This window comes from Lissotriton helveticus, chromosome 2_1 (genome assembly GCF_964261635.1).
Source record: "Lissotriton helveticus chromosome 2_1, aLisHel1.1, whole genome shotgun sequence".
In the NCBI taxonomy this organism is placed as follows: domain Eukaryota; kingdom Metazoa; phylum Chordata; class Amphibia; order Caudata; family Salamandridae; genus Lissotriton; species Lissotriton helveticus.
Genome location: NC_136059.1, coordinates 979,856,486 through 979,874,297, shown reverse-complemented (window position 1 = coordinate 979,874,297; position 17,812 = coordinate 979,856,486). Strand labels below are relative to the sequence as shown.

Here is a 17,812-nt window from a genome sequence, read left to right as displayed (position 1 = left end):
CATTTCGTCCGGTGACCAGCGAGGGCCACCTGCTCCTCCCATCAGCCTACGAACAAGTTTGCTTAGCTGGGGGCTAAGCAGGTGCCCATCGCTGTGCCGGAGATTTGTCTGTAAAGTTCTTCCTGAAACAGAAAGATATTATGTGACAGGCAAAATTCAATAACCTCTATCAGCATAGTGTTATGTTTGAAAAACTTCGATGGCCTTTTGTTAAAAAAAATTCTGATAGCTTCAATGCTTTGCGTATGCTCAATTGACGTATAAAGGCTAGTTATGTCCAGAGTTATTAATACTGATGTAGAGTCCCATTGTATATCATCTGTTTTGATGATGAAATCCTTGGTGTCTTTAACATAGGATTCTAATTGCAGTACCATCTGGAAAAGAAAAGAATCAATGTATATAGACATGTTTTCAATTAATCCCCCTTTGGAGGAGACAGTTGGCCTCCCTGGTGGATTCTTCTGTTTTTTGTGTATTTTAGGGAGTTGATAGAAGGTAGGTACGATTGGGTCACTGTTGCGTAGAAAAAGAAATTCATTGGTATCCAGCAACAGTTTGTCACGCCACTTGCTGATGAGTCGGTGATACTCTGCGATACTCTCCTGGTATCTTTCTTTTGGTGGATTTCTCATAATGCCTTGTGTCATTCGCTTGACGTAAGGATTCACGGCAATATTGCTCTCTGGTCAACAACACGATATTTTCGCCTTCATCAGAAGCCTTACAAATGATTCCATCGTCTTTACTGAGGTTAGACAGTAGGGTTTCCTGGTCCCTATTTAAGTTCTTTTTCTGTTTTGTCTTCTGATTCGTGCAGTTATTTTGAAACTTGATCAGATCCTGCAAGACTGCCTCAGAAAATGAGTCGATGGCATCATAGGGCATCTGTGGATTAAATTGTGACAAGGGTTTGAAACAAGTTACTGGTGCTTCTTGTTCAACTCACACTCTTCTAGTCCTTAGTCCCATATCAGTACGTAAAATGTCATCATGGACCTGTTCGGTACGTGGTTCTTCCAACATCTCCAACATACCCAGGTCGTGTACAGCAAGGATGTCAGTGTCCTTCAGATGAGGTCTGGATTTTAGTCACCTTGCCTCAGTTATAGAAGGCTTCATTTTGAAAAATGTGTGCAACTTGATCTTGCTGACGAACTTGAACAGGTCGATCCTAGTCTGGGTAAATTCCAGTCTGTTATTGGGGCAAAATGTAAGTCCTAATCGTAATGTGGCTTCTTCTGTTGTTGTTAATACTCGGTTTGTCCTCGCAGTGTATAGAGTTGACACTGACAAAGGAAACTCCGAAACGTGTCTGTCTAGTGCTGTTGACGGCTGAATAAAGATCTACTGCGCCCCCCCCCCCAGTGGACTGCTTGACTTCTTTTGAAAACAAAGGGAAGTTGCTGCAGCATTGATTTTCACGTGGGGCACCACCATTGAAAGCACCCGCCTATGAGTGCATTGGCTTTTGGTGCAAGTGGAGCATATATATATATATATATATATATATATATATATATATATATATATATATATATATATATATATATATATATATCCAACCAAACGAGTCGCTGTAGAACCCTGCCGCTTTCAAAGGCGGGCCTCGGATGGGATAGCGGGTCCCAATGTATACAACCAAAAACCTTCTCCAATTTAAGAAAAGAGATCCGGGCCACTTGGAAATGCAAAGCGTATTTATTTAATGGCTTTCTCGACGCGTTTCGCAGTTGAAACCTGCTTTTTCACGAGACAGAAACCAAACAAGAAGTGCTCATTATATACAGTCACATGTTGTTCTATTCACATACATGGAAGACAGACTTGTTGGTATACCTACGGGCTGAGTTCGCTAATTACAGACCTCGTCAGGCAACAAAAGTAAAGGCTGCAAAAAACGTTTAAGTAACACGTAAGATGCAGTTTAAATTAAACCGAGCTAAAATTGTTTTCAACACCTGAAAATGGATAGTTAACATTGCAGGGAATTTGTGGATTTCACTTGTGGAATTTATATAAACAGTTATTTGTACGATTAGTTAAAGCATGTGTAGTACATGATTAACTTGTTCTCAAATGTATCAATACCCAATAAGGCCCAAGTGGGCTTTTCATTTATCATTGAATGTTTATACAGTACCACATCATATTTGTGCCCCAGTGGGCATAAATTACTCATTTTCCCAATTTATTCAGGTAGTCCATTCAGACAGTCTTATGTGATTAGTGCTCCCAAAGGTCGAACAGATTCCCAATTATGATCACCAACAAACTCTGTAAACCAGAAATTAAAACCATGAAATCAGTGACTATTTTATATGTGATAAAGTGATAAAATTAGTACTTAGTTAAAAAACAGCAGGTATATACACACAGTCAAACTCGCAGGCTAACCCAAATGCACACTAAGTTCCTCATGTAAGTTATGACCGTTCGGTTGGGTCGTCCTGTATTTGATAATCAGTCTCGATTCGAGTCTCCTCATCTCCTTAATACGATCTCCCCCTCTTTCCCTCATGGGAACTGTCTCAAGTACACAGAAGGACAGCATATTTGCATTGCTTTTATGGTGTGTTGCAAAGTGTCTCGCGATAGGATATTGTTTATCCCCATTGGTTATCGCCCGCATGTGTTCAAGCACTCTTTTCTTGGCCTGGTGCTTGGAACTGCCAATGTAACATAACTGGCAGTGGCATTGTAGGGCATATATAACATGGTCAGTCAGACATGTTACATGTTTGGTAATTTTGAATTTGTTTGTGTCTTTAGACAGTTGTACTTCTTTAGTGTTTTTACTATTGCGACAGGCTTTACACCTGCCACAAATGTAGAAACCTTGTACCGGGATTCTCTGCTTCACAGTCTTGGGTAAAAGAGTGGAGCAGAGAAGGTCTTTGAGGGATTTAGGTCTCCTGAAGGTAAGTTGGGGATGTTCCGAGATTTCAGGAGCTAAGTCTTTGTCTAGCTTAAGTATGTTCCAGTATTTGTTAAGTGCTTTCCTCACTTCTTTAGAGTCACAATGGTAGTCAGTAATAAATCTACTCATCACCTTTGCGGATGGTTGATTTTCTTTCTTTTTTGAATTAAGTAAGCTGGTTCTTTCTCTTTCATTTACCTTAGCCAGGGCACTAGTTATACATTTGCGTCCATATCCCCGTTCTTTAAACCTTTCATTCATAAGGGTTGTTTCTCTGTTATAATCATTTTCATTCGAGCAGTTTCGTTTAGCTCTCAGAAACTCTCCTACTGGAATAGAGTTAATCAGATTTGTGGGGTGACAGCTAGAGGCGTGCAACAAGCTGTTGCCCGCTGTACTTTTCCTAAATAGAGTCGTAGTTAAACTATTATCTTTACTTTCAACTCTTACATCTAGGAATTCAATGGCTGTGGGATTGATGTGACATGTGAAACTCAGGTTAAAGTCATTAGTATTCAGGTCTTTGACAAAATCTAATGCCTCTTGTTGGCTTCCGCTCCAGACAATAAAAATATCGTCTATGTAGCGGAGCCAACACACAATTTTAGTAGGATATATTTGGGATTGGTAGACCACTCTCTCTTCCCACAGTCCCAAGTACAGACAGGCAAAACTGGGCGCAAAACAAGTCCCCATCGCGGTGCCCAGTAGCTGATGGTAAACAGTGTCATTGAAAAGAAAATAATTCTTGGTAAGGCATAAATATGCCATATCAAGAAGCATCTCAGTGTGGAGAAGGTAGGAGATGGACCGTGCTTTAAAGAAATGTCTACATGCTTCGATGCCTTGTTGATGGGGGATGCAGGTGTAGAGGCTATTAACATCTAGGGTCATGAATAGCCAGTTGGGGTTCCAGGACATATCATTGATTCTTTGTAGGAAGTGGCCCGAGTCCCTAAGGTACGAGGGTAAGTTTTGCACCAAGGGCTGTAGGAAAAAATCTACATATCTAGAGGTATTTTCCCAACAACTACCTCTAGATGATACGATGGGTCTCCCCGGGGGGTCAGTCATGCTTTTGCGGACCTTTGGTAGGATGTAGAGTGCGGGTATCTTAGGGTGTTTATTACGGATAAAGTTAAATTCCTCCCTACTGATCAGCCCGTTCTCCCTCCATTTGTAAAGTTGTTCTGTATATTTCGAAACATAGTCAAGATAGGTTGCCTTACTGCTTTTCTCATACTTGGTGCAGTCGCTCAATTGTGATAAACCTTCATTAATGTATAGGTCACGAGGTAACACCACAATATTTCCCCCTTTGTCTGACCTTTTGATAATGATGTGGAAACGCTGCATCTACTCCATGAACTGGAGGGAGACTTGGACATACTCGACAGTCCTATGCTGAATCTGATTTATGATGACATTGATATTGGTTTGAAATATAAGAGTAATTTTAGACCGAAATCTGTATTCTTGCCGCAAATTGTGAACGAATCCATTGACATCTTTGAGAAAGCGATGGTCAAAGAATTTGAAAGATTGTCCAGGTGTAACAATTATGTTAATTGTAATCTAACAAGTGTACAATTTAAAGCGATCAAATCTCTGAGTGATGATAAAAATATTATTATCAAAAGGTCAGACAAAGGGGGAAATATTGTGGTGTTACCTCGTGACCTATACATTAATGAAGGTTTATCACAATTGAGCGACTGCACCAAGTATGAGAAAAGCAGTAAGGCAACCTATCTTGACTATGTTTCGAAATATACAGAACAACTTTACAAATGGAGGGAGAACGGGCTGATCAGTAGGGAGGAATTTAACTTTATCCGTAATAAACACCCTAAGATACCCGCACTCTACCTCCTACCAAAGGTCCACAAAAGCATGACTGACCCCCCGGGGAGACCCATCGTATCATCTAGAGGTAGTTGTTGGGAAAATACCTCTAGATATGTAGATTTTTTCCTACAGCCCTTGGTGCAAAACTTACCCTCGTACCTTAGGGACTCGGGCCACTTCCTACAAAGAATCAATGATATGTACTGGAACCCCAACTGGCTATTCATGACCCTAGATGTTAATAGCCTCTACACCTGCATCCCCCATCAACAAGGCATCGAAGCATGTAGACATTTCTTTAAAGCACGGTCCATCTCCTACCTTCTCCACACTGAGATGCTTCTTGATATGGCATATTTATGCCTTACCAAGAATTATTTTCTTTTCAATGACACTGTTTACCATCAGCTACTGGGCACCGCGATGGGGACTTGTTTTGCGCCCAGTTTTGCCTGTCTGTACTTGGGACTGTGGGAAGAGAGAGTGGTCTACCAATCCCAAATATATCCTACTAAAATTGTGTGTTGGCTCCGCTACATAGACGATATTTTTATTGTCTGGAGCGGAAGCCAACAAGAGGCATTAGATTTTGTCAAAGACCTGAATACTAATGACTTTAACCTGAGTTTCACATGTCACATCAATCCCACAGCCATTGAATTCCTAGATGTAAGAGTTGAAAGTAAAGATAATAGTTTAACTACGACTCTATTTAGGAAAAGTACAGCGGGCAACAGCTTGTTGCACGCCTCTAGCTGTCACCCCACAAATCTGATTAACTCTATTCCAGTAGGAGAGTTTCTGAGAGCTAAACGAAACTGCTCGAATGAAAATGATTATAACAGAGAAACAACCCTTATGAGTGAAAGGTTTAAAGAACGGGGATATGGACGCAAATGTATAACTAGTGCCCTGGCTAAAGTAAATGAAAGAGAAAGAACCAGCTTACTTAATTCAAAAAAGAAAGAAAATCAACCATCCGCAAAGGTGTTGAGTAGATTTATTACTGACTACCATTGTGACTCTAAAGAAGTGAGGAAAGCACTTAACAAATACTGGAACATACTTAAGCTAGACAAAGACTTAGCTCCTGAAATCTCGGAACATCCCCAACTTACCTTCAGGAGACCTAAATCCCTCAAAGACCCTCTCTGCTCCACTCTTTTACCCAAGACTGTGAAGCAGAGAATCCCGGTACAAGGTTTCTACATTTGTGGCAGGTGTAAAGCCTGTCGCAATAGTAAAAACACTAAAGAAGTACAACTGTCTAAAGACACAAACAAATTCAAAATTACCAAACATGTAACATGTCTGACTGACCATGTTATATATGCCCTACAATGCCCCTGCCAGTTATGTTACATTGGCAGTTCCAAGCACCAGGCCAAGAAAAGAGTGCTTGAACACATGCGGGCGATAACCAATGGGGATAAACAATATCCTATCGCGAGACACTTTGCAACACACCATAAAAGCAATGCAAATATGCTGTCCTTCTGTGTACTTGAGACAGTTCCCATGAGGGAAAGAGGGGGAGATCGTATTAAGGAGATGAGGAGACTCGAATCGAGACTGATTATCAAATAAAGGACGACCCAACCGAACGGTCATAACTTACATGAGGAACTTAGTGTGCATTTGGGTTAGCCTGCGAGTTTGACTGTGTGTATATACCTGCAGTTTTTTAACTAAGTACTAATTTTATCACTTTATCACATATAAAACAGTCACTGATTTCATGGTTTTAATTTCTGGTTTACAGAGTTTGTTGGTGATCATAATTGGGAATCTGTTCGACCTTTGGGAGCACCTGATCACATAAGACTGTCTGAATGGACTACCTGAATAAATTGGGAAAATGAGTAATTTATGCCCACTGGGGCACAAATATGATGTGGTACTGTATAAACATTCAATGATAAATGAAAAGCCCACTTGGGCCTTATTGGGTATTGATACATTTGAGAACAAGTTAATCATGTACTACACTTGCTTTAACTAATCGTACAAATAACTGTTTATATAAATTCCACAAGTGAAATCCACAAATTCCCTGCAATGTTAACTATCCATTTTCAGGTGTTGAAAACAATTTTAGCTCGGTTTAATTTAAACTGCATCTTACGTGTTACTTAAACGTTTTTTGCAGCCTTTACTTTTGTTGCCTGACGAGGTCTGTAATTAGCGAACTCAGCCCGTAGGTATACCAACAAGTCTGTCTTCCATGTATGTGAATAGAACAACATGTGACTGTATATAATGAGCACTTCTTGTTTGGTTTCTGTCTCGTGAAAAAGCAGGTTTCACCTGCGAAACGCGTCGAGAAAGCCATTAAATAAATACGCTTTGCATTTCCAAGTGGCCCGGATCTCTTTTCTTAAATTGGAGAAGGTTTTTGGTTGTATATATATATATATATATATATATATATATATATTACCTACTGGCGATAGCCAGTAGGTATATATAGTTAGGATTGTTTTCCATAGGGAAATCGCAACATTCTATTGGGAATAACTTTGGCACCGGTTGAGGAATCTTCCTGAAATTTTCCTTAACTTTGCCTCGCGGCGCTCCGGTCCTTCCCTGAAAGTTTGGGGGGGAGTCGTCAAGCGGGGGCCGAGATAAAAGGGGGTCCCAAAACGTGTTTTCCCCATGTTAATTTCCATAGGGCGGTTGGACTCACTTTTAGCCCGAACGGCTGAATGGTTTTCCACCAAACTTGGCAAAATTGTAGGGACTGGTAGCCCAATGTCCACTCGGTCATTATGTTTTACACCCGTTCTAACCATAAAGTCAAAGCTATCCATAGGCCTATGGCCAATGTTAGAAGGCCTTGGAATAAACTGGCCCCTGAAGACTTTAGGGAAAACTCCTCTGAGCCCAATTGGGAAATATGCGGAGAAAATGCCACTCTAGCCCTAAGCGCACTCAGTGAAGCTACGTTAAAAACTATAAATCATGTGGTCCCACTGAGAACATATAAACCCCGACCGGCCCCAAAACAAGAAGTCTGGTTCACCGGGGATCTCAGACAACTAAAACAGACCATGAGAAAGTTGGAGAAAAAATGGAGAGGCACACACAAGGCAGATGATAAGGAGAACTTTATGAGGTCGTCTAAAAATTACCATAAAGCAATCCGTGCTGCTAGGAAACAACATATAGCAGTTCAACTATCAGATGCTGGTGCTAACGCAAAAACCCTGTATAACATTCTACAGACGTTCACCAAGCCCACTGCCTGTGACACTGAGGGGATCGAATCCCAAGAACTTTGTGATAATATTTCACAGTTCTTTGTCAGGAAAATCGACGCCATATATAACAAAATACTTGCGTCAAACTCCATCTCTAACAATCCAGTTGCAATTGACTGTCGAGCCCTGTCGCATACTATGACTAAAGATAATGAGGTGAATAAGCTTGCCGCTTTCCCACCCATCTCCACTGAAGAGCTGACTGTTCTTGTCACGCAAACAAAAAGTGGGTGCCCGACAGACATCATCCCAGCACGTATTATGCCACTTCTGCTGGATGATCTGGGGGCTGGAATGCGACATGTAGTCAATCTATCTTTGTTTACGGGGGAGGTCCCTTTAGCCTGGAAACAGGCTCATGTGAGACCTCTACGTAAAAACAATTCAATTCCCTGGTCGGATCTGACAAATCTGAGACCGATCTCTCTTCTCCCTTTTATAGGGAAGCTTGCCGAGAGACATGTAAATCAGTATTTGTCAAAATTTATTGAACATACGGGTGGACTCGACCCCTCCCAGTCGGGTTTTAGGCCCAGGCACAGTACCGAGACCGCCTTGCTGTCCGTCGCTGACAATCTTCAGATGCTACAGGACAAGGGCTACTCCGTTGTCCTGGTGCTTCTGGACTTGTCAGCGGCGTTTGACACTGTGTCACATGCCATCATGACCTCCAGACTAGTCGACATCGGTCTGGAAGGCAAGGCTCTGGCCTGGCTAAGGAGCTTTCTCAGTAAACGCACCCAGAGAGTCATCTTGGGACCATACCAATCAGAGGTGGTGGCGATCTCTAAGGGGGTGCCACAGGGCTCATGTTTGAGCCCTACGTTATTTAATATCTACGTGGCGCCCCTAGCTAACATCATGAGATCCCACGGGTTCATTCCAGTATCATACGCGGATGATACCCAACTCCTCTTCCCTTTTAAAATCATGACTCCCGAGGTGCGTGACTCCTTCGCCCGGGGGATGAAGGATGTGGCACGCTGGATGGCAGCCAACTTCTTGCAGTGCAACGTCTCCAAGACAGAGGTTATGCTCTTCGGAGAGGCCAGACGTTTATGGACTCCGGACTGGTGGCCTCAAGATCTTGGCCCCGTCCCTGAGCCCAAGACGGTGGTAAAAGATCTGGGAGTGAAACTGGACCATGAGCTCACCCTAACACAACAAACTAATCAAGTGGTGGGTTCATGTTTTCATGTCATTGGTCTTCTCAGGAGAGTTTTCCCTCTGCTACCGGATTCCACCAGGAGAACGCTGGTCCAGTCACTAGTGTTAAGTAGGCTGGACTACTGCAATGGTTTGATGCTGGCTGCCAATGAGGGTATTTTGGACAGATTGCAGGTTGTGCAAAACACTGCTGCACGACTTGTTCTAAATGTCCCGCCCCGGACTCCCTCAAAACCATTGTTGGCCAAACTGCACTGGCTCCCAGTAAGGCAGAGGGTGATGTTTAAGATCTGCTGTGTCATCCACAAATGCCTTATTGGGAAGGGTCCTGGCTACCTCACTGAAAAATTCATCCCTTATGTTCCGTCCAGATCTCTGAGATCAGGTGATCAGGAACTGCTATGTGTTCCTAGGGCCATGAAGGCCAGAAAGGGGGGAAGGGCCCTATCTGTAGCTGGTCCTAAACTGTGGAACCAACTCCCGAAGGAAATTAGAGTATGCAGGGAACATTTCCCTTTTAGGAAGAAGCTCAAAACGTTCCTTTTTAACTATTAGTTAACCTAGGGCTCTGTTTCTAAATTGCGACTAGTTGCTGTTCTTAAATTGCTGCCAAAGGCGCGGAGATACTCCTCCGGGAGTCGATTCACAGCGCCATACAAACGTGCAAATAAATAAATAAATAAATGTGCCTTTGCTATGTCTCAAGATATGTGCTCCAGTGGTTTTTACGAAAATTGACTTTGGAAAAATATATATTGGGCTACATTGGGATATATATATGTTAGAGCCCAAATGTAGCCCAATGTAGCCCAATGTAGCCCAAAGATGGCCACCAGAGACAAAAAAAACAAATGTAGCCCAAATATCAGCCAGATGTAGCCCAACTATAGCCCAATGACAGAATGTCCCAGAGTGTTCTAAAGAACAACTAGAGCGCTAACAGTCTTACTTATGACAAAAGTATGGCACACCTGAAATCATCTTGATTGGAATAAAGTGTTAACACTTAAAACATTTAATTTGCAAAGGAACAAAATGAGGGGGTTCATTTTGCCATAGAAATTATGATTAGTGCTGAAGAAAGAAAAATTAGGGCACATTTTGAGTGACTTCTCAAATCCTCTTATATTTCATTAAAAAAATTCTGATATGCAGTCTCCCAAGATGGCCACCAGAGACAAAAGAGCCTGTGCTTAAAAACTCTGTTAGCAAAGCAGGCATTTGAGATTTAAAAAACGTTTTAATATATAAAAACGTTATCCGCTAATAGAATGAGCATTTAAAAAACCTTGCGAATTCAATGAAAAAACCATAGGTTTCAGGCCTTATATAGTTAGGAATTAGCATTTAGAAAACCTTGCGAATTCACTGAAAAAACCATAGGTTTCAGGCCTTATATAGTTAGGAATTAGCATTTAAAAAACCTTTGAAATTCACTGAAAAACCATAGGTTTCTGGCCTTATATAGGTAGGAAATAGCATTTAAAAAAAACCTGCAAATTCACTGAAAAAACTATAGGTTTCAGGCCTTATATAGTTAGGAATTAGCATTTAAAAAACCTTTGAAATTCACTGAAAAAACCATAGGTTTCAGGCCTTATATAGTTAGGAATTAGCATTTAAAAAACCTTGCAAATTCACTGAAAAAACCATAGGTTTCAGGCCTTATATAGTTAGGAATTAGCATTTAAAAAACCTTTGAAATTCACTGAAAAAACAATAGGTTTCAGGAGTTATATAGTTAGGAATTAGCTTTTAAAAAACCTTTGAAATTCACTCAAAAAACTATAAGTTTTAGTGGTGTTATAGTTAGCTGGACATTTTACTCATACAAAACCATTGAAATTGCTCCTATATAGTTAGTTGTACTAACTATATTTCGCGCACCCGCAATCCACTGCTGATGATGTCACATATTAGATCATTCATGACATGGTCAGTGACATCACTGATGACATCTCAAATGACATTACTGATGACATCATCCAGTGAATGTGGTTTGCTTCGTTATTTAAATATGCATTATATATATAGCAATTTGCATTGAAGAATAAGTGGATGCTCTTCCTGTCCACTCTGAGGGTTCTGTTGAGCTGCGACTGCCCCTCCCGCCTGCCCAGCATGGTTAGATGGCTGTCGACCTGTGCCTGCCCCCTCCACCCTACCTTTCACTGTCTGACATCCGTGTCCCTATCCCTTCCCTCCTGTCCGCCATGGTCCATTTTGCTGCCACTCCCTTCTGCCCTCCATGCTGTGTTGTGCTGCACCTGCTTCTCTTACCAGCCCTGCGTGGTCTGTCATGAAGCTCCTGCCCCTTACCCTGCACTCTCTTGTCTATGTCCAGCACCTAACCCCTCCTTTCTGCCCTCCATGGTGCTTTGGCCTCTGCTTGCCCACCATGGCTGCTGTGCTGCCACTAACCCTCCTGCTTGTCATGCATGGTCTTTTTTGCAGCCACTGCCCCCCCACCTGCCCGATATAGTCAGCTTAATGCCTCTACCCCCCCACCCCACCATCCCTTTGTTGTCTGTGTTCATGCCATTATAGTCTCCCCGTTGCCTTCCATGGTGTGTTGTGCTTTCAGTGTCCATACCACCTGCCCAATAAGTATACAAAAGAGTGAAAGCTTAAATTAATCTCAGCTGGGTACAGTTTTGTTCCAGGGATAAAGTGTGCGTAGGACTCAAGTCTGGGCATACCCTTCCCACTTAGGGTGACATAATAAGTAACAAAACAGTGATGGCTAAAATGCTTGAATAAATCTCAGCCAATGGTAATCACTCTGGCCGCATCCTAATCCATCGTTATTTTGCACACCGTACTACTTCAGTTTGGAACTAGCTATATGCAAATCAGTCTTGACCCTGCTCCAAAAGGAGCAGTCCACCCCAAATTGCGAAGCCAGGTCCTCCCTGAACCAGAACACAAGCAACCTAGGACCAGCTTCACCCTAATTATGGGCTCATCAGCTGGGCGCAGCATGGTTCCAGTGGGTCAGTTTGGTGCTCCTGTCCTCCTCCTGGCCTTCTGATTTCCGTGTGAGGACCCCTACCCCCTATCCCCTTCTTCCTACCTTCCATGGTCCATTGACGTGCCCCTGCCCTTCATGGTCGGTTGTGCTGCAACTGTTCCTCTTGTCTGTCTGGTATGGTCAGCTTGCTGCCCTTGCCTCTTCCCCCTCTGCTCTCTGTTGTCCATGTGCATGGCCCTGTCCCCTCCCTTTCGCTTCCCATGGTCCGTTGTGCTGCACTTACCTCCCGCTTGCACTGTGTGTTATATTGTGCTGTTGCAACACCTGGCACCTGCCTTGTAAGATCAGTTTGGTGCCCTTTCCCACCTCCCTCCTGCCCTCTGTTGTCCGAATCCATGTCTTTACCCCATTCTTCCTGCCCTCTGCGATCCAATGTACCATACATTACAACATTTTGAACTTGGTAAAATGGAGATTTTGAAAATAAATCTGTGGGATTGATATCCCCCATGAACTCACTTTTAAAAAGAGTAGTTTGTAGGTGGGAGACTGCTAAAATAAAGCCCTTTGGGCTTAAAAACATTGTGAGTCTCCTGTCTGAATTGGGTCTGTTGGCAGGTATGTTTGTACTTCCACTGCCTTTCTTTTCTGCTGCCAATCGTCTGTTGAATTGCCAAAGCCTGCCCTGCATGGTTGGTTTGTTGTCCCTGCCCCCTTTCCTCTGTCCTCCATGGTCCGTTGTGCTGCCACTACCCTTCTTGTCTGCCCAGCGTCGTCAACATCTGCCTCTGCCCTCTCCTTGCTCCTGATCTCTGCCCCCCCCAATATTGGAATAAACAACTAGATCGCTAACATTCTATATCTATTACAAAAGTGTGGCATGCCTGATGTCATCTTGATGTAATCAAAACTCTGATACCTAAAACATTTAGATTAGAAATTTGAAAAATGATTGTCTTTTTCCCGTAGAAACTAAAATGAGGGGATAAATTTGCAGATTTGCCCCAAATAGCAACAAAGCACTTTTACATTATTTTCCATCTTTATGGTTTTTTATCCAGTTAATCACATGATTATTTGTTGCACTTAGGGATGAGGATGTGGTGTTACGGCTAGAGCTGGCAACTTAGCAACTGGGGAACCATGTTCACATTTCGACATTGTCTCACTTCCTGTGATTTTGGGCAAACCACCTAATTTCCCCATGCCTAAAACAACAAGCATTTACAATGCAATAGGTCTTGCAGCATTAAAATTTGAGTTATTGGCATTGTGTATGACAATGCCAATAGTTATAACTTTTGCAAATGTGACACATAGCATTTGTAATGCAATATGTGTTGTATTTACGTGACTTAGATGTATTGATATTCCAAATAACAATGGCTTTTATTTTTTTTAATAATTAATACTTAAATAAAAGTTATTGTAATTGAGTCGGTGGAAGGGTGAAGCTACTGCGGTTTGTGACTAATAAATTCCAAATTCAAGCTAGGAGAATGGAATATAAGCGCCTGATTAATTGTGCTAAGGCAGAATGGGACCATGATAAATGGGTAAATTTAACCGCTGCACTTGCAACCAGAGACTCACGTAAATTTTGGTCAATCGTGAACACAGGGTCAGGAGAGCCATTACCGGCCGTCGAAGCAAATATAGCAGCACGGCACTGCATAGGGCCCAAGGCAAAGACACAGTCAGCAAGTGTTTGGAGGAGTAGCTGGTTACTAAGAGCGAAAGTGGAATGTTACTGCATCGTAATGCAGTATTTTTTTAAGTGCTGAGTTTTCTATTTGGAGCATTGGTGAGGCAGTCCGGTTGGATACGGATGAAATTCTAACCTGGGTGCATACTTTAAGAAAGCTGCTGCCTTTTGTTGTTTTTTATATAACGCTAACTCGACCAGAAGGTGTTGGGGCGCTTTAAATGAGCACCAGTCATGTTACACAAGGACACATTCATTATTGGTAGGCACGGGGAGCTTAAGTGATTTCCCCAGGATCACAGGATGTTGAGCCAACGCCAAGGCTCGAACCTTGTTCCCCAGCTCCAGGTCATATGGGCACCTTGTGGCTTTAGCAACCTTTAGTGCACGGATATGTGAAAGGCTCTGTGTTAGAAAAGCATCAATGCAAGGACATATATGAGAATCTGAGGAGTTAAAAGCCTTCATGTATTTGAAGCACTATCCTCCTTGAAAAGCAGAGCATTATCTATGTGCTCGAAATGCTGAGATTCACAATAATTATTTTATAGGTTGCATAAACAAACTACTTGTCGCCTATACAACTGTGCCTAACTTTTTGGTGAAGTAACCGAAACACCATCATAACAAAATCCAGTGGAAAGTGTAAATATCGGCAATTTGGAAATGAAGGAGGTTTATGCAATTTTATTTGAAACGACAATACAATATGCTACTAATCTGAAATGGACACATAGTAAACCCACACAACATTTTGTGCTATCATATTTGTTCAATCCATCCCTGCCAAGTAAGATTCTCGCATGAACCACCGCAGGAACGTCCTTTCCCAACAGCAAATCAGGAAAACAATAAGGAGCATGAGAGGGGGCTCGTCGTCATCAATAAACACTGATGCACCAAGTGCCCCAAAAAGGACCGTCAACCGGGAGCGTCCGCTGCTTGAAAGCTGCAAAAACTGCATGAACAAAGAGAGTAATTCCAAGTAGGCCACGGCAGACAGGTCAGCAGCTCCAATCAAGGAAATCCCCCTTATAAGGAGTATACCTTTGTGTCTTGTGGTCTTTAAAATCCAGCACATTATATTACAATCAGTGGTTTAGCACTAAACATTTTCAAATCATAAACAAAGCAGGTGCACAAGTAACATCGAAGTGGTAATCCAAGAGGGGTGAGTCTAGTACCAAAAAAAGGACACTGACTCAAACAAGCATTTCTGCAACACAAGCTAACATAATCAAATACCACCACACTAACTACAACTGGGAGAGAGCAGGTGGGAAATAATTTATATTTTACTCTCTTGTGGAGGACTTTAAAAGGTATATAAAATTGTATGTGGGTGTCACCGGTGCAAAAGAATAACCAGACATTAAGGAGTTAGTAAAAACACGAGTAGAAGAACAGTTCTTATGAAATAATGTGTGAGGTTTGAGGGGCAGGGAGCGACTGCCAATAGCGCCAATATATATGTGAGGGTATATGGGGAGGAGGTATAATAGAAAGGTCGGCTAAAATGTAAACTACGGCATAGTAAGAGTACTACAATTGCGGTAGTCGACTATGGGAGGGCACCAGTGGGAACAAATGGAGTGTTGCAAATACATGGAAGAGGTGGATTGGTGGCATCCACTCGTGTGCACTGAGAGTGGAGCATACTGCAACTACTGAAGCTGCAGCAAGTTAAAGGACATTCACAAAAGAAGCGGAGTAAATCCCAGACAATGAAAGGTGGGGACACCCAGAGACCCATTAGAAGACATACTCACGTAAATGCATACAATTAAGGAAAGAGATACAACAACCACATACATTGTAGATTGTTTTATATAGCGCAAACTCCACCTGAAGGTATTAAAGTGGTTTACGTGGGCACCAGTTACATAACACAAGGACACATTCATTTTTGGTTTGTATGGGGAGATAAAGTGATTGACTCCGAAAGTAAAATCTTCAAATACCCAAGAGGGAATACTAAGGGACAGCGATGACAGATAATACATTGTTTCCACAGAGACTCGTGTGGAGTGCTATCCATGGGCACTGCCCCCTCCCACAAACATACACATTCTGGCCAGTAGGGGAGCTTGTTTTAGACCCAGTCCTTTGACCCTTTGCCTACCTCTTCCTGCCAGGTCCATCCGGTGACCTCCACACGCAGTCAGGCAGTCTGCTTGTGCGTCCACCTAACACACGGGGGACAGAAGTGGCCCGCACACCCACTGTCTCAAAGAGCCAGGGCCCCAAACACAGATTTGATGCTTTCCTGGGTGTCTGACACTGTTCTGACTAAGGTGCTCACAGGTCACCGATGCTCTCTGAGTGTCACACTGGGCCCCGGGTAAGGTTCTCCTCCACACCAGAAGTCAGCGGGCTGGGGGACCTCCAGGAGCCACACCTCTCGGCTCTCACCACCCTCCTCCTTGCCGCCCTGGGCGTTGGGCTCAGTGGAGGATGGCTGCAGCAGCTGGTAGTAGTGGCAGTCACGCTCGTCCTCTGGGTTATAAGGTGGCGCCAGACTGTCGAGGAAAGCAGCAGGCCCGTCCAGAGCGCTGATGTGGTGCAGGTTAGCCCTGTGCGGGCTGAGCAGGCAGGGAGCGCTGGTGGGGCCGAACTGCAGAATGATAGGCGTGGGGCTTGGCGCAGCGCGTCTCTCTGAAAGGGCTGGAGGGGCGGGCTGAATGGGGGGGGCGACATGGCCCCGGGTACCTCCTGCAGCCGGTCGAAGCCACAGATGCTGAGGGTGCTATAGATCACCTTCATCATGCCGCAGATGCCCAGGTGGTCGTGCAGCAGGATATACACCTACCCGCTCTGCAGCAGGAAGAAGCCCATGATGAAACTCTCCATCTCGCAGATGTTCATGTAGGTGACGAACGGGCTGTGTGGAACGGCTTGCGGTGCACCGCCCTTGCAGCCCCGCGGCGTGATCGGCAGGTCCTCGACCCACAATTCGTTCACTAGGTTCTTGAGCTGGTTCAGGTTGTAGGAGAAGGTCTTGCTACTACCTATGGAGGCCGCAGCTGTGGCACCAGGGAAGGTGAGCCATGGTTGACGTGCGATCTTCTGGATGAGGGAGTTCATTTTATCCCGTGGCATCTTCCTCGTCTTCCTACGAATCGGCGCTGGCCTGAACTTCTGTGGCCTCGCAAGCTGGTTGCCGCAGTCAAGCTAACACATTGCAGGCACAAGCTGAACTCAGAAACCTTCAATCCTTACCGGATCTATTGACGTTAATGGCAAACTCCTTCAACCAGAACTCTGTGAGTTATGTAGTACGGGGCGTGAAGTTAAGCCTGCAGTAGCCGCATTGCCCCGCTGCACTTTCAAAGTGAAAGTGGCCATGCATGCCCAATAAAAGCATTTTGCCAATCACGAGCCAGCCTTTGACTATAAACACAACCCTCCTACGTCACACCTGCAACGCGCATTCCAGGAAACACAATAAAACAACCTCCTCCTCCTCACCCCCTCCTCCCGGCAGACGCTGGAAGGCAAAGTGGAAAATTGCAATTTTTAAATGGAAGACTTTGGCAATTACTTTTTTGGCACTTACTAGATACAAGCTGAATGCCCCATTCTTCCGACAACACGTGTCTGTGGAAAGGCCAGATCTGAGGCTTGCATCATGAGTTCGTATGTGGAGACTGCAGGCAGCTTATAAAAGAAGACGTGAGCGAAACCGAAACCTTCCGTGGGATGGGACTTCCGTCTTCGGCAGCACGCGCACACGCCCACGGAGTGCCATGGAGAGAAGCAGTGCTGGTGACGCGGTGCTCCCATGCCCGAGGGAGAGCCCCGCGGTGGCGGCTGAAGTCCGGAGTGGCGGTAAGTGGGCCTTACTTGTGGGGGGGGGTGTCTCGGTGCACTTGTGTGTGTGCGCGCGTGTGTGTATGCGACGGCGGGGGTGGGTTCTCTGTATGTATGTGTGCGCGCGCGCA

General features: G+C 43.8%; 1 protein-coding gene and 1 pseudogene across 1 annotated transcript in view; one reads left to right on the top strand and one right to left on the bottom strand.

Annotated features, from left to right (window-relative positions):
* The window catches only part of DMRT1 (doublesex and mab-3 related transcription factor 1), a 906,587-nt gene that overhangs the window by 110,301 nt on the left and 778,474 nt on the right, over positions 1 to 17,812 (top strand). The window lies entirely within an intron of this gene.
* LOC144819123 (2-aminoethanethiol dioxygenase-like) lies at positions 16,177 to 16,970 on the bottom strand (annotated as a pseudogene).